Source organism: Gossypium arboreum, chromosome 6 (genome assembly GCF_025698485.1).
Source record: "Gossypium arboreum isolate Shixiya-1 chromosome 6, ASM2569848v2, whole genome shotgun sequence".
NCBI lineage: Eukaryota > Viridiplantae > Streptophyta > Magnoliopsida > Malvales > Malvaceae > Gossypium > Gossypium arboreum.
Genome location: NC_069075.1, coordinates 118,130,179 through 118,153,007, shown reverse-complemented (window position 1 = coordinate 118,153,007; position 22,829 = coordinate 118,130,179).

The following is a 22,829-nucleotide window of genomic DNA, read 5'->3' as shown; positions in this document are numbered from 1 at the left end:
TTACCTACAACATTCTCGCCCTCTTGAAACTATGTTGTTTCACGGATTCTTCAAACGAGCTCTACACTCTCAATGACTAAAACGACCACCATATGAAACTTACCCTCAACTTTATGCAAACCAGCTTGGTTCCATTCTCCTTTTCTCTCTTCGCTTAATTCATGTTTGGCTTGCAATCATGCTTACTTGGGAATATCCAAGAAGGTTTGGATCAATTTTATCGTTTGCTTAATTTTATTTGTTAGAAAATAAAAGAAAAGGAAATGAATAATTTACATGATTCGTAAAAGTTTGAATGGAAAAAATTGAATATAAAGAATTCAATTTATGTTTAGATTTGATTAAGGATATTGTTTTTTATATTGATTAGTTGGATCCAATTTTAGTTTCAAAATTAGGTTATATTCAAATCGAGATTTGATTAAGAATTATTGATATTCGGTTTTGAGTGAAATTCAATTTAGGAATCATGTGAAAGAAACAAGGACTTAGTTTATTTGGTGGGCAAAGATTATGTTTCTACATTGAAAAATATGATAAGAGAGAAAAATAAAGGGGAAGAAGAAAAGGAAAATAAAGAAATAAAAAGAAAAAAATAAATTGTTCAAAAATATAAAAGTATTGGGACTAGTTTTAACAAATGAAAACATAGAAAAACTATGTTAAAAGAAATAGAGAAAGGAGGAGAACAAAGGGAGAAGAAGAAGAGAATGGAAAAAAAGAAAAGAAAAAAAAGGTTCAAAGAACATAAAAGAAAAAATTAAATTGCTCAAAACAAAAAAAAATATAGGGATCAATTGTATAATTTAACCTAAAATTTTCATTTGAAATGATGATTTAATATACCACTTCAGCTTACCGTTACACTGTTAACAATAATTAACGCTCAGTGACTAAAATATTACAACAAGATAACGTAAGTGACTAAAACATAACATTTCAAATATAAGCGAATAAAATGTAACTTGAGATAAACAAAAGTGACTATTTTAATAATAATAATAATAATAATAATAATAATAATAATAAGTTGTCGTAGTTAATCTAAATGGCTAAAAACTCTCTTTTATAAAAGGGCAACAACCTTATAAAAAATGGATGGAAAAACTAAAGTTTGTTAATTTTAGGGGCGTGACATATACGTATATTGTTATGCGGATGTCACATAATCAATTAGTTAATTTTTAATATTAATTTTAAATTTTTAAATATTTTTAATATTAATAAATTAATTAATTGCTAACGGGCATACACATGGACTGTCAGGTGGATGCTACATTAGCAAAGTTAACAAACTTTAACTTTTCCATCTATTTTGGAATGATTTTTTTAGAAATTTAAATTTAAAAAATTAATTAATTGCTTACGTGACATTCACATGGTAATACACATGTATGCCACGTTAATAAAGTTAACAAACTTTAACCTTTTTATCTATTTTGGATGATTTGACAAGCAATGCAAGTACAATGGCTAAAAGATGTGAAAATTTAAATAGAAGGCTAAAATGATTTTTTTTATAAAGGTGAAAGACCAAATAAGTCATTATATCTTTATAAAATAATAATTGTGTTTTTGTTTTTTTTATTTACATAAAATCTATAAAAATTAGAATAAATTTATGGTGGTATTCAAACACAAGCTTTAACAGTTTTCAAACCTCCGCTTTACTACTTCAACCAAACTCTTATTTGTTTTTAATATGAAATTTTATAAAGATATTTGTTATACAATTTTTTTTCACTCATATAGTAAGCTAGTTATAGTTTGATACTAACAGTAAAAAAAGGGGTAAATTACACCAATAGTCACTTAACTTTAGGGTAGCTGACAAAACAGTCACTCATGTTTCAATTTAGTCACTCAACTTTTGAAAATGACAAAACAGTCACCACTAACCCTTTTCTGTTACAGACGTAATAGAGGTACCATTTTCTTTTACAGACTTCCATTTTCCATCCCTCTCTCCCATCCCTCTCCCTCTCCCTACCATCCCTCCCCTACTCTAATTCTTTCCCTCTCCCCTACCAGTAGAAATCACCTAAAATGTTGGTTTGCAATCTATTCTCTGACAAAAGCTTGCCATCACTTGGAAAATTGGGTCAAACCCTCTTGAAATTAAATCTATAGCAATGCAAGGCAATCAACAGTGGTGCAGTTGACCTGCTAGTGGAGTACCTATGGAGGTGTGATATCATTTTCTAACGATGTTGCAGGATAGGATCATCAACAACTCGGGTTTTAACCCTTTGAGATGCTTTAGAATAGCCTTTGTTAGTATTAGCAATTTGTGTAGTTTTTGGGTCCATCAGCTATGGGTCTTCAATTGTCTAGTACCCAGTCCCCTTTTTTAGGGAATACGACTGTTCTCATTTTTTCTTTTTTATAGGTCTCTTTACATCAGAGATTTGTTACCAGGTTTTGAATCCCAATAATGAGTGTTGGTTTCTTCATGGCTGGAGTTCCCTAAGAATATAGCCGCTGCTAGGTTCTGGATTTTAGGGAATCTTTTCTTCCTTCCTCGTAAAGGTTTTAGTTTATTGGGTTTCTGGTGTTTTTTCTTAGCAATGTTCATTTCTGCTTGGGACAAGCTTTTTGTTATTTGTCACTATTTTTCATCCATCATAGTTGGTTTTATCGAGTCTCCTACGTTTTTTAACTCAAATGTTCTATATATGATGGTTGGGTCTTTTTCTTTTCTTACAATGAGGGAGAGGGAAAGAATCAGAGTAGGGGAAGAGGGTTGGCAAAGGGACGGTGATGTAAGAGGAAAAGAATTAGAGTAGGAAGAGATATGGTAGGAAAAAGGCCAGAAGTAGAGAGAATCAGAGTAGGGGGAGGGATGGTAAGGAAGAGGGAAAGGGATGGTAGAGGGGGATAGAAAATGGAAGTCTGTAACAAAAAGTGGTACCTCCGTTACGTTTGTAACGAAAAATGGTTTAGTGGTGACTGTTTTGTTATTTTCCGAAATTTAAGTGACTGCATTGAAACTTGAGTGACTGTTTTGTCAGCTACTCCAAAGTTGAATGATTGTTGGTGTAATTTACCCTAAAAAAATAATATTATTAGTAATAATATTAATATTCTATGCTATTTAAAAGTTTCAGATTACAATTCAATTGTAAGATTACCAAAAAAACCCATTATTTTTACAAAATAACAAATATTATTTTAAATATTTATGTCTTTTTATATTTTGATTAATTTAGTAAATATTAATTTATGTTTCTATCTCTATTTTTAGTTTTTGAGTTGTTTGTAGCTGATGCAATGAATAAGTATGAAATGACTATAAAATGTACCATCAGATTCAAAGTCTGTTTTTTAATATACCAAACTAAACAAGTCTTTACATTCGGAGCAAACTCTTTCCGAGATTTTCCATTTCAATTTTTATTAAATGTAGCCTACGTATTCTTTCATTTTGTCTAATCTTAGGTAAATTGCAATTATACTTATTTTTCTTCCACTCATACTCTAATCTTTTAAGCCTACCAAACACAAGTTTTAATGATTGCATTTGAAATTTAGAAAATTTTACTTATCTATTTGCACATATCAGATGCAACACCAGCTGTAATTTGTCTTACAATGGGATTGTTGTTCAATATGCCATATTTGTTGACATCCTTTTAATAAAAAAATAGACTTTGTTTTACATAATTTTGAAGATTATTAGTAACAATTACTTGAATTGAATTTTGAAGAAAATCAAGTCAAGCAAGGACTTCTTGAAGGCTTTTAGTGTGATATGATTTGCTTAATTAAAAAAAATCCTATTTCTAAAAGAAGTTTATTCCTAAAAGATCTCTGTTATTTGATGCCATATTGAAGACTTACTCGAACACGACTTTAAGAAGATTGAAGTTCACTAATGCTTATATATGGAAGGCTTACTTATTTTATTAAGATAAGAGGTTAAGAGCACTTAATTGTTCATTGTTAAGAACTTATTTTAGTGCAAATTCTTTGTAAACAAATTGTTCTCCATGGTCAATTTATAACTAGTTTTTCATGGGGAAAATCATAGTAGGAAGAGTGATCTAGTTAATGTATAGTGGTAAGGTTGCAACTTGGTGATTTAGTTAAACTTAAATCAATGTATTGTAGTTTCATAAAGGATTACTCTTTAGGACCTGTAGACGTAGGATAGTTTTTTGAACTATGTAACAAACTTATGTTTCCATATTTACTTTTACACTTCCAATTATTTCCACAAGTTGCAAGTGGTAGGTAAATTAAGTGCACTTTCAATGGGTATCAAAGCTAGACACTTGACAAACTAAGTTAAGAGCCTATTGTTGAATCACATAAGAGATGGAAGGAATATTGGTTTCAAGACCCTTATGTCTATGGTTCTGACTACACCTACTACAAGGTAATAATAAGGGTGTTTAACAAGTGTATGGATGACAGAGCTTGGAGTTTTATATTAACTAGTTGGGAGCCCTTTACAACTGATGTAAGAGTGAAGACTCCTAAACTAAAAATAACTTGGACTATTGAAGAACGTAAGATGGAAAATACAAAATCAAAATCCATCAATGCAACCTTTAATGATATGGGCCTTCAAGAGTTAAAATGTATCTCTAAGTGCACTATTGCTTATTGAAACTACATATGAATGCATCAATACTGTCAAGCAATCCCAACTTCAAATGTTGACAACAAAGTTTAAAACTATAAGATTGTTGAATGATGAGTCCTTATATGAGTTTTATGCAAAATTGTGTGAATTTAAAGACTAGGCATTTGCTCTTGGTGAAGAGTGTTTAACACCAAGTTGGTCAAAAATTATTGAGGTCATTACTTGAACAATTTGCGATTAAGATGATTACTATGTGTAATACCTTGAATAATTTATTTCTACTTCTGTAAATACTTGACATAAATGAGTATCTGTTTCAGTGGTTAAGTGTACTGGGTGTGTGTGTGAGGTTTTAGGTTCAAGTCCCACTTTTGTCAAATTTTGTTATTTTAGATTTAAGCCTTGCCCTTGTTTAATGTTTGTTAACCCATATCAGAATGAGCCTACTAGTTTAAGTGATAAGGGAGTTAATGTATTAGAGGTCTTGTGTTCAAGTCCCTGTATAAGCATGAGTGATAGTTTTTACTTCGGTTAACTGTGAGAGCTTGGATAGAGTTGAAAGTCTGTGTGAGTAGGTAGTTATTGGTTAGTGGTGGATTTAGTGGGATATTGAGAGATTTTAAATCTTTTTTATTTTATTTTATTTTTATTTGTTATCTTTTCTCTCACCTCCAAAAATCCCCAAAAGTTTTAACGTCAATTTTTTCCCTTTTCCCTTTTCTGACATTTTTCTCCTTTCGGTAAACTTTCTTTTGTTTCCTTTGATTCAGATTGTGAATCCTGCGTTTAATCACCGTTTCTGCGGTTTCCTGGTTCTTTATTTAGCTGGTAAGTGATTTTACAGCCTTTAACTTTTGGTTTGGTTTAGCAATGTTAGTCTATGGTGGCTAAGTGATGAATTCTGTGATTAGAAGAAGGTTGTAAGGCGAAAAATCTCACTTCAACGACTTGATTCAAGGTTGTGGTCATTTTTGTTAGCGGTAAATTGATTTTGTGTATTTGGGTAAATCATTTTAGACTTGTAAATTAGTTGCTAAAAGATGTGGGGTACTTTGTTTTTAGGTTTTGGAAGGCTCGGGAGTGGTTTCGCATAAAAAAAGCACCAAATGTGTTTCCAAAACGTAGAAAAATAAACTTCGACAAAAGCCGAAAAACCAATCTGTCGACGCCATATGGGCGTGTGCCTGGCAGTGTGCCAAACACGGCTGTGTGTTTGCCAAGGGCATGACCGTGCATAAGACACGACCGTGTGGTGGTGTGAGTGTAGCCGTGTGGGCCACATGGGCTAGGCCAAGTTGGGCGTATAGGCCACACGGGCAAGGCCAATCTGGGCGTGTGGACCCATATTTCTAAAATTTTCCTTAAGGTCACATGGGTCGTTCCGATCGACTGTGGGTTTACTGTAGGGTCGGTAAGGGCTAACCAAACCCTTAAACTATGTGATCTGTTAGCCTGATATTCTACTTTGAATATGATATTGTTATGCATGTCTGGTTAGTCTGATGTAAATATATATATCTGATAAATATATATGAGCATGTGAGCATGATTATTCTGATTATATGTATCTGACTGGGGTGGGATTTGTATATGTAGAGGAAGTGTTCTGTATGACGATCATCGCCTATATTCTTGCAACTTGGCTGCATATTATCTGACATGTGTCGTAATGGCACGATATGGTGTGTAAGGATGGGTGGGTGTTTTTAACCCCACATGGTGTGCTGGGATGGTCGGAGTTGATGTGTAGAGGATGGGGGTAGGATTCTGTATTTCTGATCGTAGATCTATTCTGTTATCTGTATCTGTAAAAGACTTAAGTCCGAATATGAATCTAACTATATATGAGATTTCTGTATGAATGGTATGTCTATTTTTGTTGGATTACACACTGAGTTTACGTAAGCTCATATATGTTTGTCTGTTCTGTTCAAGTAATCCATAGACTTAGACGGGTAGGTGCGACAGAGGCTCAGCGGTGACCACTTGATCGAGAACTATTTTACTTAGACAATTACGTTTTTATTTATAATTCTAATTTCATTTTAGAGTTTGTAATTTTTGGGACTCTCCGGACAGTTGGTCTTTATTTTGGATTTGGATGCGGTTTCTGACTCCTTCGTGGCGATGCATGATGAAAAATATGGTTTCACGAAAACAAAGGTTTTTCTAAAAAACGAACAGGATTTCTAAAATATAACAGTTTTAAGACTTCCGCTGTAAATTATGTTTTGGTAAGTAAATGAATTAAATAACACTGTTTTCAAAATTTTACCTTGTGACATCTTTGGATTCGGCTATAACGTTTAGACCAAGTTTGGGGTGTTACACTATGGAAGAGCCAATGGCATTGATACAATAAGGATTGATGAACTCATTGGTTCCTTGCAAACTTTTGAGATGAATCTCGAAGATACCAAGAAGAGAAAGGGCAAAACAGAGAAGAACATCGCACTACAAGTAGCATCTTTAGTTGCAACTAAAGGAGAAACTATCATTGAGGATTCGCATAGCAATTAGCCTTTCTCACTCAAAATTTCAATAGGGAATTTAAAAATCTAACTAGTTTGAGCAAGAATTTTGATAGGAATCACAACTTTAACAATGACAAAGGTAAGGCAGTAGCAATTAATGAAGAAACACCCATTGAAAAAAAAGAAAGGAATTTTGTTGGGATATTGTGCCCTTAATGTAGTTATTTCGTCATAAATGCTTGTAATTTTCTGAACATATTGATTAATAAAATTCTATTGTTAAATTATTATCTTTCGTATAAAACCCTTGCACATAATTGATCTAGGAATGAAACATACCCTTCAATGGCCTTCCTTGATATGAATGCTAGCATCAAGGCTTGAAGGTCTCCCAACTTTCTGAATCACAATATTAACCAGTGATGAAGATCTAGTAGAGCTTGAAGCTAGCATGAAGGATGGCAACTCACTGGGTATAGAAATGGAGTTCCACATTATATCAGACCCAATTACTCCATAGAACAAAACTAGGTATAACTTGAAGATCTAATTGTGTTGCAATGAACTTTAATTTCTTCAAGTTGTTAATTAATATTTTTCTAACCATATGTTGTATTTAATTGTCCCCAGGCATGAGTAATTCGAACAAAAAGCATTTAGTTCATGCATTTCAACTTATCGTTTTTCCCAACATTAAGTCATTGTTGGCAACAATGGTAGAAGAATAGAAAAGAGAAAATGGTGGTGGGGGGCTTTGGTTTACAAAGAGAAGAGAGAAAAAAAAAAGTGTTTTAGGATAATTATAGAGAAGTCTTTAAGCTTTAGTCAAAAGTAAAAAAAAAAAAAAGTGTCACATGTCATCATTCAATTGATTAATATACCATGTCAGTAGTTTATTAGTGGATTAACGAAATTTTTAATGGCAATGACTAGTTCAAATAGTTATCTTAATTAAAATGATTAAAATAAAAAATAATTAAAATAAGATAAATATTATTTTAAAGTCACCTTGGATGCAGTTTATCTTTTAATATATCGAATTCACTTTTGTTTGGCCATTACTAAATGTACGCATTCTTTACATTGAAGTGTAATCATATATGTAAGCTGCAATTATACTTTTCTTATACTCTAATCTTTTAGGTCTGCCAAACACAAATTTACTTTTGAAGTTGACTAAAATCCCAACAATTTATATTTACCATTAAAATTGATAGGTAATATCTTCTAAAGTTCACTCATTTAATATTAATTAGTATTGATTTTTAAAATAAAATTTATATCATTTTAAATGATTATTGGTCTAATCTATAATAAAAATCGATTCATTTTAAAAATAATTGAAAAATAAAAATATAATTATAAAAGCAATAAAATTAAAAATTTTAAAAATAACTTATAGTAAAATATTAAATAATTAAATAAAATAAAAAAGCCATTACTTTATTGTGTTACTGATGGCCTTGCAAAATTGGGGCTAAACTCCAACATAGGGAAATATGAATTAGTAATCCCCGAGATGAGATTTTGTGAGTGCTCCACGATGATGCAAGCCAAATCGTGTATAGGAAGGTGACTTGTTTGTTACTCTGCTTTGTTTTTTCCTAAAAAAAAAAAAAAAACAAATAAACTGTTAGGATCGACTCGATTAAGCAACGAATAAAAAAAATAGCGGAATAAATTAAGAAATTAAACACAAAAATTTAACGTGAAAAAACCCCTCCAAAGAGGATAAAAAACCAAGGGCAAAAATAATTTTACTATAATAGCAAAAGAACGAAGAGTACAAAAGATGGAGATAAAGACTAAACCCCGAAAACCCGAAAATAAAGAACCCTCAAAACGTAAACACAAAATTCTCTAAATGTGTTATGAGTTCTAATCTCTAATGGGTGTATTTTTGTAATGTTGTAAATGAGCCTATTTATAGGCTAAATTCATAGGTCAAATAATAATAAAATAATCGAAACTAATCAGTGTTTGATTGAAACAAGTAAACAGAGTTTAACTGAAAGATTATTTTTCAAATTTGACCGAAAATAAGAGTCATATTTAACATAAACTATTATTTTAATAATTTACAATTGTATAAATATTATTAAAATCAAGTAATAGTAAAACTACCAAATATCAAATATCGAATAATAATAAAAACCATACTTTTTTTGTGATGAAAATAAAACATATTTGATAATAGTAAAATATGATTTCCTACATGCTATTGGAATGAAAATGTTTTACTAATGTACGTATGATTTTTATATAACTGTAATATTAATTAAGTAATAATTAATGTAAAATAATCAATATAATTTAATATTGATTCAAAGTCTAATTAACTGATAATAACAATAAAAGTAATAACAAAAACATTATTAAGAAAACAATTATAATTATTTTATATTATTTTGCTGGTTTTATACATTAAAAAAATGAGAAAAGTAGATAACACAAAATACTAATTTTAATTGATCAACTTTTTTTATCTAATTTGTAACATCCCAAAAATTGGGTTAGAAGAAATTGGGTGTTGAAACCATGAGTGGTTATTTCTCGATTTTGAGTTTAGATTTGTGAGATTCTGGTTTCGAATCTAGTTTTTGAAAATTTTGTTATTTTGCTTAAACCTTTACCTTTGAACGTTTAGTTTATAAGTTAAATAAAATCAATTGATGTTAATGATGAGCCTGTTGGTTCAATAGTTAAGTTTTTGTATAATCCTTAGTCTTATGTCTGAATTCTGGCGAAAGCAACAAGGAATGTTTTATTTTTTAAATATCATTGTATGGTAATTAATTTAGATTGGTTATTTAAAACCTTCCAGAAACCTCCATTGTGTTTTATTTTCATCTTGTTCTTTCTTTTTCTGCTACGTTTTTTTGTCATTCTTTTTCTGTTCTTTAGAATCTTCATTTTGGTTTCTTAATTTCAAGTGACCTTTCTTTTGTGTTATGTTATGTTACATTGATTCTGTACGGGGTCTAATGTCTCTTTTTGGTTTAATTCGTTAGCCGGTAAGTTCGATTTGAAGTTTTGGTGTCAAAATTTCTTCGATGTAACTTCGATTTGATTGTGAATTAATCGTTTGCTGGGCAATTGCTTGTCGTTTAGTGATAGGAATTCATCCTTGTTGCTCCTGCATCGAATCTGTATTGAGTGGGTGTCAGAAACCCCTTATTCTATGAATTTTAGTCATCGAAAAATGGACTGTCGATGCCACACGGCCGTGTAACTTACTGTTCACAAAAATTGGGGGCATATGGGCATGTGCTCAGACCATGTGTGGTTATGAATTATGCAAGGTTCACATGGGCCAGTGATATGGGTGTGTGTTCAAGCCGTGTAACTCACTGTTTGCGAATTAGGACCATACGGACAAGTGACACGGGCATGTGTCCGAACGTGTGGGACACATGGGTAAGTACACAGGCGTGTGCCAGATCGTGTGGGACACATGGGTAAGCACACAGGCGTGTGAAGCAATATTTGAAATTTTTCTCTTGGGCCACAAGCGTCATCCGAAATGAACATAGGCCTACTGTAGGGTCCATACAATCTGAATTAGGCTATATAACTTGATATATGATGATCTGAAAATGAAAAACTTGTGATCTATATGTATGACTACCATTTTTTAACCTAAGTAAGCAGGATCTGTCGGAACGTAATGTGCTATTGCCTAATATGTGCGAATTACCCAGGTATGATCTGTATTTTGTTAAGCTTGTTAGTACGCCTCTGTATTACTCTATTGTTGACAAATATGCGATATTTGATTATGTTACATTGATTGTTACTGGTTTTGATTTATAACTGTGCATGTGACTTCATGGCAATTCTGATATGATTTGTTGAGGTTTGATAAGTCTGTTTTACAGGACATGGACACTTATGTCTTCTGATTCTGTTACTGAAAGATGGCATGACTTACATGCTCATCACTCTGGTTCTGCATATGCATGCCAAGACACATTGCATGAGATTTGGGTTGATGTGAAAGGAGGAAGTTTCTGGCAGTTTAATGATCTGCACTATCTGGTGGTTTATCCACAATTCTGTCCTGGTAGCTTGGTTGTACTATAGTGGTTTGACCAGATGTATCCGATCTGGCAGTTTTAACTACAAAATTCTGGTGGCACTGCCCACAGTTATCTGTTGGTGTGATTTGGCTAGACTAGTTCTGGGGGAACTCTATTTTGGTATGTAGCGGAGTTGGATAGGATGTTTTCTGATAAATCCGCATTCTGATCTGTTTGTAAAATACAACATCGTCATAACACAAATCCTCTGCATAGTTTTGTTCTGCTCTGCTCTATTCTGTTCTGTTCTACTCTGCTCTGCTTGATTTGTTTTGTTTTGCTCTATTCTGTTAGTTCAGTTCTGTTGTACTACTGTTGTTGAAATCTTTGTGATACTCTAGATCTGTTCCGTATTGGTTATATAATTGTTATTAGGTTTTTTGCGTTATTTATATATATGATCTATTTATTTGTATTTGAGTTTGGTTATATGTGGTGCTTGGTAGCTCACCTTTTGTCTTACCTTTGTCTGTTCAGGTAAGCATCTGATTGAGGATAAGACGACGTACGGGAGCTCGGATTGTTTTGCACTGATATAACTATGATTTGATCTTTTGGGTTTGTAATTTATTTTTGGACTTGCCTTGTTTTTATTAATCTCGTCAGTATCTGTCAATTTCCAACACGAAACTACTAAAACACCTAAATCGACTAAAATGAATTTTTAGTTTTCAAAGTTAAAACTTCGAAAAGAAATTAGTTTTCAATACATTGGTGTAACACGTCCAAATTCGGCTTAAACTTTTAGGCCGTGTTTGGAGTGTTACATAATTTCTCAAATAAATATGAGTTCTACTATTTGTTGAGATAGGATTTAGATTAAATCAAACCAATTTGATAAGTGCAATTAGTATCTATCAAAAATTAGTTTTTAATTTAATTGTAGTATATAGAATTTATTATAAATTTTATTTATTTTCTTGAGTTTTAACCTATAAATTAAAAATAAATAAATTTATACATTATAGATATTATTAGATTAATATTATCTTTATATATATATATATATATAATGTCAATCTCACACATTTAATTTCTCTTGATGATAAAAAATACTTTAACACAATTAATTATTATATTTAAAATAAAACCACATTTATGCATAAAGTTATATTTATTTAATTTAAAAATTGAATTTTTTATTTTTAATTTATCTAATTATATTTAATAATTTTACATATTTAAATTTTTTTATATTTAATTAGTAATATATTATGTTATCTTTTAAGTTTTTAAAAGATATGACAAAATTGATTATTACATTAATAAATATTAATTTTATTATTATCAAATAAGAATTATCAATATATTAATAAATTATTTTAATGTCAAATTAATTATATAATTCCATATATATATATATATATATATATATATATATATATATATGGAATAGTGGTTAACCATAAAAAAATTAATGTTTTATTTTTAGTAAAAAATTATAGATAAATTTCAATCTCAAGTTAAGATAAGATGTTAAACTTCCAAAAAAAATTTCATAGAATTTGCTGTTAAACGTAAAAAGAAAATAGTAATTCGGAATGCGGACCCACAATTTTCATTATGCACATCTAAATTTTCGAATTTACTACGTACAAAATAACTCAACCCAAAACCTCTTGTATTTTAAATTAGTTTCATTTTTTAATATTTTATTATATCCTGCAAAGAGAGTTAAAAAATTGATGTGCTTTATTTTTATATATTTATTTTAATATTTTATTATACCTTATAAGACACTTATCATCATTCTCAATCTTGTTTGTAGAGTCTAAAATTTTACTAACAATGTATCAAATATTTTTCCTTTTAAATTATGTTTTAGCTACCCATTGTTAGAATAAAAAATGGATATAAAACTTAATAAACTAATATTTGTCATGTCATCAAGAACAAAATTAAATATAGAATCGTACTTGAATCAATTGATATTTTGAAATATTCGTCTTGCAGTTTTGATCTTCTAAATTAATACACAAATAATTTAAAGAAGGTGGCTCTCTCTTTTTTGAAGATGGAATGTCAGAAAAGTTACGTTTATATAATTTGGAGACCGTAACTCTAATATATAACTTTTGCACATTAACCTTAATTTCTAATCAGCCCATCATCAATTAGAAATTAGTTACAAGTGTATATATACATATTTGACCCATACTTAATTTATCAGAAGCCCAATAAACTTTAACCCAATTAAATCACTTTTAATTTGGACTAATATTTTATGATAGTAAAAAATATGTAATTATGCTTATTATATATGTGATGTTCATATTTTTCCAACAATCTCCCACTTGGACCACATATATATACCTTATAATTGCATATCTTTATATAACCTTATGAGCTCAAAACCTTACTATCATATTCAAAAGGTATTTCTAACAATCTCGTCCATTAATCATGTAACATCCCAAACCCGACCTAGACGTTATGGCCGAATTCGGAGATGTCACAAAGTAGGATTTTGAAAACAGTGTTATTTTGATAAATCATCCAAATTTTATAACTATTATTGAAAGCGTTATTTAATTAATTCATTTCGTCAAAACATAATTTACAATGGAAGTCTTAGAAACCGTTATATTTTTGGAAATCCAGTTCGTATTTTGGGAAAAAAAATTTTGGTTTTGTATAAAACTGTGATTTTAGTCCAACATCGCAATAAAAGTTGAAATGCATCCAAAACCAAAATAAAAATCAAACAGTCCAGAGAGTCCAATAATTACACAACTCTCAAGAAATAATCCTCAAATTAAATAAAAACCATTATTAAAATACAGTTCACGAACTCGCGGTTACCGTGAGACTTCGCCATAGCGATTCGCCTAAGTCTATGGATTACCTGTACAGAATAGACAAATAGATGTGAGTTTTCGTAAACTCAATGTTTAACCCAATAGAAATAGGCATGCAATACATACGGAAATCTCATAAGCAGTTAGATACAGATTCAGACTTATGTCCATTTCAGATACAGATAACAGAATCAATTAAGTAGTTAAGCAGTACAGATATGCAGAATCTTGCGCCCATCCTCTACACACAATCTCCGACCATCCTATCACACCATGTGGGGTTAAAAACACCCACCTATCCCTACACACCATATAGTGTCGATGCGACACATTGCAGATAATATGCAGTCAAGTTGCCAGAACTTAGGTGAAGTATTGCCGTACAGATCACTTCCTCCATATATACAAAATCCACCCCAATCACAGATACAAAAATAATAGATACAATAATATCATGCATAACATGCTCATATACAAATCGCATAAATATATACTTAACAGAACAGATGTACTGATAAGTATCCTACACAAAGCAGACTATCAGATTATCAGATCAAATAATTTAAGGTTTGGTAGCCCTTACCGACCCCACGGTACGCCCACAGTCGATCGGAACGAACCGTACGACCCTAAGGAAAATTTTAAAATTATTGGCCTACACGCCCAGATTAGCCTTGCCCATGTGGCCCACATGGCCTGGCCTGAAACCCATACGCCCAATTTGACCTAGCCCGTGTGCCCCACACAGCCACACTCTCACCACCACAAGGCCGTGTCTTGCGCACAGCAGTACCTTTGTCAAAGGGATGGCCGTGTCTTGTACACGGCCAACCACACGGGTGACCATACGCCCGTATGGCGTCAACAGACTGCACTTTTAAATTTTACCGAAACTCGATTTTCTCGCATAAGGGGGTACACACCTATTTTGATTTTGATGCGTAAACACACCCGAGATCACCAGAACCTAAAATCGTCAAACAAAACTCCCAAAATCAATCTTAATTCATGATTAAACCGAAACCACAAAACTGACAATAGTTCAATTCAAGCGTTCATCACTTACCCCAACACCCCGAACGATTCCTATTGTGATTCTACAAGAGGAGAACCCCGTTCTTCATGATTCACTGCTGCAAAAACTCAAAAAAAATAACTAACGAAAAGAAAAGAATAAACTTGATTTGAACAGCCTACAAACGATTTCCTAACCCACTCGAAATTCACCCCTTACACTTACCAAACCGCACAAAAACACTGAAGAACTAAAAAACCGGGATTGAAAAGGCAGGATTGCGACAAAATTTTACAAAAAAGATGACAATGAATTTTGCCAGCCAATCGGAAAATAACGTTAAATTTTGGGAATTGGAAAAGAGAGAAAATAATAATAAAATAAAAAACAATATATCAACAAATCCTCTAAATTCCTCCCCACTAACTCACTAACACTCAACTATCTCAAAATTCCAACTCCACTGAAACTCTATCGTGTTATTGAGCAAAAATAACATCCACGCTCGCACAGGGATTCAAACACAAGACCTCTAACACTCTAACTCCCTTACCACTCAAACCAGTAGGCTCATTCTGACATGGATTAACAGACAATTTTATATAAGCCCACTCAACAAGGGTAAGGCTTGGATAAAAAATAACAAAATTTGGCAAAAGTGGGACTTGAACCCAATACCTCTTACACACACCCAGAACACTTAACCACTGAAGCAAATACACAATTGTATCAAAATTTACAGAAACATGAATAAATAAATCAGGGCATTACAAATCATGTTAACATAGAACCAAAGCGACTTTTGTTACATATATCATAACTAAATCCATCATGATCACGTCTATTAACACAATCAAATGACATTGATCAAGTATGGATGTGTAGCATTGAAATTATATGCAATGTGATCAAAACATGTCTATTTCCAACTAGTCCCCCTTAGCCTTAGTGAGATCAAATTTTACTAAAATTAGAGTAATGTGAATAAACTAAATAAACTTTATTTCTACAGAAAATATCCTTAATATCCATAAACTGAAAAAACTGAAAAATGTGTCTATAATAAAAAAATATTTAAAATTACAAATTTCAACTAAGATCAAATATCCTAAAAAGACATTTCACCCATATAAGCAATGTGCTCATAAAAACCTTGGGCGGTAGTCCCTTAGTAAGTGATCTACAATCATGGAGTTTGTACCATTATACTCGATTGACACCTAACCACTTTGAACTCTTACTTTAACAACAAGGAATTTAAAGCCTATGTGCTTTGACTTTGATGTGCTCTTGTTGCTATTGGAATAAATGATTGCAATTTGTTGTCACAATTTGTACCTTAGTGACAAAATTTTTCCTTCATATTTCATTAAAACCAGAGTTTGTATATCTGACGATCTCTAACTTATCAAACCTTCGGTATGTGAGCATGTAATGTTTTGTTTTATTTTTTAAAATAATGTATGAATCATTTGGTTGCTTTCCGACTATCCATACTCAAATTGATCAAAGATCTACACAACATCCAAATAATGTACGCAATATCTGAACACGTACAAACTTGAACAAATATTAGACTTCTCACTGCTGAAATGTGGGAAATCTTATGCATTTTCGTAATCGCAAAATCATTCTTGGAGCATTGATTAAGACTATTCTGACTCCCACTAAACTTGTGATATATACAATCATTAACCAAGTTCATCTCATAATCCAATGAGATAATCATTTGGTTAATATTGTAATACCACTAACAAAAGGCCTACCTAAGCCCATAGATGAATTTCTTTGATTTGCAAACAATTAACTTTGCATCAATAAACACAAAGTTTTCTAATTAACCATATAAATCATCTCATCAATGTCACCATTGAGAAACGCAGTCTTAATATCCATATAATGTAGCTCAAGGAAAAATATATCGCTAAAGTCATTATAATTATTTCTCTAGTGGACCTTCTTAATGTCATTAGTTCTTCAGGTTGTAGAGTTTGTTACTTAACCTGGAGGTTCAATGACATTGTCTTGATCTGGAGTTACTACTTGAATGATTTTAGGTATAATAGACTTTTCCTAATCATATTCAATAGCAATTAAAGGAAGTGTTGAGAAATATCAACCTATTTTTCTCCAAATACAAGGTCCTTAATTCTCTTTCCCCTACAAATTCAACATTCTAAAAAATAAGCATTATGAATCTTAAAAATAACCTTAGTAGTGGGATCATAAAAATTGTAACCCTTAAATTTTTCAAAGTATCCAAAAAATTATAAAAGGGTTAAGAATACCGTTGGGCACAAGTTCTCAATTCTCTTTTTTTTTTTAGAGACATAACCTAATCTCTTGTGCCACAATGAAGTAGTTGCATTCTTAATAGTTAATATGCATTTCTTACATATTACACTAGTATGCAAGGATTCATTAAATGAAACAATAGTATCAAGCAAATATAGATTATCATAACCTGATAAACAAGCAGAACCAACCAAATTTGGATTATGAAAGAGATTAAATTTTCTATTTTCAAATGAAAAAAAATTGTTAAATTTGTCAAATGCTGAAATGGAAATCAAGTTCCGCCTTTACAAAAAAAAAAGTCTCATTCAAATTAAAATATAATTCAGTTCTTAATAATAATTTAAAAGTCTCTATTGCTTCAACTTCTATTGAATTACCGTTACCTTCATAGATGTATCTTTCACCATCATTAGGCTTCCAGTAATTCTAGCAACCTTTCATAAACACATTGATGTGAGTTGTTGTACTGAAATATACCCACTAAGTGTGTTTAAGTACCGAAGTCAAATTAACCTTAAAATAGAAAAAAATTAAGAAATGCACATGTCGCACCACAATAGAAACAACCATCCTTGGTTAATTCATTTTGTTGTTTCTTTTGAAGTGTCATATGCATAGTTTTCTTATTTTTCTTTATATACCCTATTGAAGTTAGCTTTGTTATAAACGTACCAATTTTAAATTTTCCATTCTTGAGAAACCTCTTTTCGATGTAAGCCATGAATTCTTTGTTGTGATAATCTTATTAGATATAATGCCTTTGAATGTTTTAATGTATGCAATGATGTTGGTAGGTATAATAGTAGTTGAATAAAACAAAACAAGCTCACATAATGCTTTAAATTCAAACCAAAATAATTTGAATGAAGGTAAACCCATCTCAAATATAGGACACTCTATTAATATTTCATCTTTCGACAAAATGTTAACTTGTAAGTGATATCTTGGTGTAGTAATCAAACACTGACAATAAGAACATGTCGAATAATAAATCTTCCTTTGGGCTGATTTATTACTCACATGCAAAATCAAATAATCGTCACAAGTTTATTACCACATTGTACATGTAATTTTGTTAAATATTTAACTTTCCTTTGGGCCGATCAATATTAACTCAAGTTACATGCACACAACATTTTATATTTTAAAATAAATTAATTTTTCACAACAGAGATCACTTTGACGACTTATTGCTTCGATTAAGTTGTTTTAAAATTCTTATTGACATACCAATACTCAAATTTAAAATTTACCCAATAGCCAAAGGTCAAAACTAAAATTTCTGACTGTACTACAGTTTCCAAAATAATCTAAATAAGGTTGTCTAAATGGCACAATAAAAAAACCGAAAACCTTAATATTTCATTGATTTTTTTAATACTTAAAAAAGCAACCATCAAATTTTTTATGATTAAAATTCAAAACCAAATTTGGTAAAACCAAACTTAAAACCAAATTCTTTAAACACGTATTGTCAAAACACTCAAAAATTGAATATATATAAAAAAAGATAACTTCAATTGAATAAGGGTTCAACGTGCATTCAACCTAAACATATAATAAAATTGTCGAAACATAAATTGACAATTCTCTACAGAGCAAAATTCTATATATATATATATATATATATATTCAAAATATATGTGCTTGAGATTTCTTTAAAAAAAAATAATAGCCGACTAAAATCAAACTGGAAGCATGGAATCAATTTAAAAATCATCACTTTACAAAACTAACAAAATATGAATCGGTAAATTTTCCCTAAGTTATGCGAAAATTCAAGAATCATTTATTTGCATCATTTCAATATCAATTCATGAAAATTATCTAATGAACTAAAAATTTGTGCAAATATTATCCCCAAATTCATGCATAATAAAGAAGCAAATCATGAATAGAATTTATCTTTTTAACAAAGAATACATAATATATACAAAATCTTATATATATATATAAATAAAGTCCGCCATGATTCAAGCCAAAGTCGAATCAATGAAAATCAAGAGAATGATAAACATATTAATATTACGATGAGGGTAATATCATTCATTAAAGATGTAATCTTAATATAATAACTTCATAATTACCTTAAAAACTATAATAATTTCATAACTATAATAATAGTAAAATCAATATATATCATTAATATGCTTAAAATACCGCAATTTTTAAAACTAAACCAACAAAAATTGAATTTGAATTACTTTCTTTACAAATAGCGTCTTCTATTATTTCACAAACCTAAGTCCCTTTTCTTTTAATTTAATCGATTAATTAATAATGTTTTAAAACCATGAGAAACCTATCTGATTTAGATTTTCTAATCGAAACTAAAAAATCATGAGGAATTGATTTAAACCTAACCAATTTGTTCAATTCTATTTAAAAATATAATAAGATATATTTTATTAAACAATATACACATAAAAATATTAAATATGAATCACATAAATCAATTAAAATTTGAATCAAACAAATAATGCAATAATGCTTCAAAACAATTCTTATAAAAAACTTGAGATGCGTCAAAACATTTTTTAACGCACAAAATAAATTTACATATAAATACACCATAATATGTATTAATTATACTTTTAGCAAAACTAAAATTCTAATGCATTTACAATCACCAAATAAAACTAAAACTTGTTAATCTTGAATTCTCAATTATTGAATAATCAATGGAGTAATAGAATTCAATCAACAACACTATTATTTGATTTCCCAATGGAAATTAAAGCACAAAAATTCAAAATCTATCAAAATTAAAAATTAAACATTAAAACGTAGAAAATTCAAAATAATCAAGATAAAAAGACTTCAATATAGATCTTTAAACATCAACATATATAACAGAAATATTAAATTTATAAAATCTAAAAAACGAATCAATTTAAAAAATAATGAAGAATCAATTCATTTTCAATGATTTGACATAACGAGGCTTGGATACAACTTATAAGAATAAAAAAATGGATATAAAAACTTAATAAACCAGAATATGTAATGCAAAACCATACCTGAATCCATTGATATCTTGAAATATTCGAGTCTTACGGTTTTGATCTTCAAAATTAACACACAAGTAATTTAGAGAATGTGACTTTCTTTTTTCTGAAGATGAGATGCCAAAAAAGTTAGGTATATGTAATTTGATTTGAGGACATAATCCTAATATATAAATTTTGCACATAAACCTTAATTTCTAATCAACCCATCATCAATTAGAAATTAGTTATAAGAGTATCTACACGGATCGACTCATAATTTATTTATTAACTGAAGCCCAATAAATTTTAACCAAATTAGATCACTTTTAATTTAGACTAATATTTGATGATAGTAAATAATAACATGTAATAATGCTTATTGTATATGTGATGTCTATATTTTTCCAACATGCTTCTTTAAAATTTTAACTATAATCTACACGAATTAATAAATAAGATCCCTAATTTATATAAAATGTAAAATGTATAAAATTGTATAAAATGCTAGATTTTATAAAATATCAAATTTTATGTATTTTAATTTCTTAATTCCATAATATGATAATTTATGAAAAATAAAAATATAAATAATTACTAAAATAACTTGTCTAGAATGCATCTGGACAAATGGCTGTCCAAGTTCAAATGTATTTTGGCTGTAAGTGGCACGTCAACGTATTTTAATGCTACTATTCAGGTATCTAAAAGTACAAATTTGGCTTATAGTTTCTAAGCTTAAGTTCTAATTAAGTCTAAAAAAAAGATTAGGTATCAAATAGGTACAAATTGCCAAGTTTAAGTACATCCATATCCTTTAAATTATGTTTTAATCACCAAGTACAAAAAGGTTTTTGATTTTAGGGCTACATTTTACCCTAATTATATCATACTGATTCTTGTATGATATATACAAATTTAAGAGTTATTGTATATATTATACTAATTACGGATCTTATTATAATATACAACTAGTAAAAATTATATTATATATGTACATTTTAGGGTAAAACACATTTTATATTAAAAATAGAATGAACACGCAAGAGGGAGATAAACTAAACCCAAGCCAATAGACTTATCCCTTACACCCAATTTTGTATGTCTCATTCTTATTGTAATATCCCAAAAATTGGGTTAGAAGAAATTGAGTTTTGAAACCAAGAGTGGTCATCCCTCGATTTCAAATTTAGATTTTGGAAAATTTTAACAATTGATTTGATTTGGTTTAGTGGCTAAGTGTTTTGGTTATATATGTGAGGTTCTAGGTTCGAATCATATCTCTTGAAACTTTTCTACCTTTGATTAAATCTCTATCTTTAGACATGTGGGTTATAAGTTAAATTCAACCAATTGATGACAAGAATGAACCTGCTGGTTCAATGGTTAATCTTTTGTGTACTCTTTGGTTTGATGTTCGAATCTCTAGGGAAATAATAGGGAATATTTTTTTTTTTGAAATTCTTTATGTGATAGTTAGTTTCAAGTGGTTAAGTAAACTTCCCAAAAACCTCCTTAGTTGATGATATTGCTTTATTTTCGTTTTACTTTCCATTTCTGTTTCTACCATTCCTTCGTTCTTTCTTTATTTTTCTTCGTTTGATTCTTCTCTTCAAACTACATTTCTTTTTGCTATGTAATGTCGAACTGGTTCTGTATAGGTTCTGACTTCTCCGTTTTTGTTCAATTCGTTGATCGGTAAGTTCATTTAATGTTTTTGTGTTGAAAGTTCTTCAACATAACTTCAATTCTAGAATGTTAGTTTTTAGCGATTTGACTGGCAATTAATTGTTTTCTAGGCAATTGCTTGTCATTTAGGGACGAGAATTCATCCTTGTTGCTCCTGAATCGAATCTGTATCAGGTGGGTATCGGAAACCCCCTTCTTCTTCAAATTTTGGTCGTTGAAAAACATGATTGTCGACACCACATGACCGTGTGCCAGGTCTAGTGGTAAGCCGTGTGAGCCACACAACTATGTGTTAGGCCATGTAACTCACTGTTTCCAAATTAGGACCATAAAGGCAAGTGACACAAGCATGTGTTAGGCCGTGTAGGACATACAGGCATGTGCCAGACCGTGTGGAGTCACACGGGCCAGTTCTATAGGTCGTGTGAAACCACACTGGCATGTGAAACAATATTTGAAACTTTTCCCTTAGGCCACAAGCGTCGTTCGAAATGAACGTAGGCCTACTATAGGATTCGTACGATCTGAATTAGGCTAAATAACTTGATATCTGATGATTTGAAATGAACAACTTGTGACTGTACGTTTGTTTTCTATGTTTTAACCTAATTAAGTAGGATCTATCAGAACGTAATGTGCTATTGTCAAATAAATGTGAATTATCCAGGTACGATCTGTATTTTGTTAAGTTTGTTGGTACGCCTTTACGTGACTCTGTTGCTTAAAAACATGTGATATCCAAATATGTTGAATTGATTGGCACTAATTCCTATTTATAACCATGCATGTGACTTCATGAAAAATATGATATTATTTGTTAAGTTTCGATAAATCTGCCTTATAACGCACGGACTCCTATGCTTACTACAATAGTATAACTTACATGCTTATCACTCTATTT